Source organism: Myotis brandtii, unplaced genomic scaffold (genome assembly GCF_000412655.1).
Source record: "Myotis brandtii unplaced genomic scaffold, ASM41265v1 scaffold1077, whole genome shotgun sequence".
NCBI lineage: Eukaryota > Metazoa > Chordata > Mammalia > Chiroptera > Vespertilionidae > Myotis > Myotis brandtii.
This window is the reverse complement of record NW_005353666.1, coordinates 950,846-951,460: the sequence shown is the minus strand read 5'-3', so window position 1 is coordinate 951,460 and position 615 is coordinate 950,846. Positions and strand designations below refer to the sequence as shown.

General features: G+C 66.0%; 1 long non-coding RNA gene across 1 annotated transcript in view; it reads right to left on the bottom strand.

Moving 5' to 3' along the window:
* Positions 1-615, bottom strand: part of LOC106726633 — a 1,670-nt gene continuing 1,055 nt past the window's right edge. Inside the window, exon 3 of the long non-coding RNA XR_001362704.1 lies at positions 1-453. This is a non-coding gene — a long non-coding RNA (uncharacterized LOC106726633). The remainder of the gene's footprint in view (positions 454-615) is intronic.

Here is a 615-nt window from a genome sequence, read left to right as displayed (position 1 = left end):
GTCACTCAGCCACGTGGGCCCACAGGTTCGGACCATAACCGGTCCAAACGCGGTAGCCGCTCTCCACGCTCTGTTAACAACGTGTCTGCCCCTTCCTGCTGAGCGAGTGGAGCAGAGTGTGTCTGCCCAGAAAGTCCGGGGCTGCTGTTGGGACCGCAGGGCCCTGAGGTCGCCACTCTGTCCTGTGGCCACTCGTCTCGTCCGTGAACCAGGCGCAGGGGCTGTGCGGACTCGGAGCCTGTTGTTCTGCTCTGTGTCCCGCACCCAACAGACTGGCCGCAGGCAGCCCAGGCCCCATCCTGACCGTTGGCCCCGGAACGCCGGCCCCGCGTCATCCCTCCTGGTGGCCCCGGGAAAGCACAGACATGCACGCTCAGCACGGGCGCGGCCGTTACTCCTTCCTGAACAAGTCATCCCAGTGGCTCTCAGACGGACGCGGTAGGTTGTGGGGTCCTGACAGAGGATGTGAAATCGGCCTCAGAAAAATCCAACCTGCAGGCTCTCGGCAGGGATTCCCACCAGCAATCGCCTGCTGCTCCCCCGTCTACCCCCCACGCAAACCGGTCAGACTGGGCCGGGGACCGGGACCTCCCCCCCCCCCACCCCCCCCGGGAC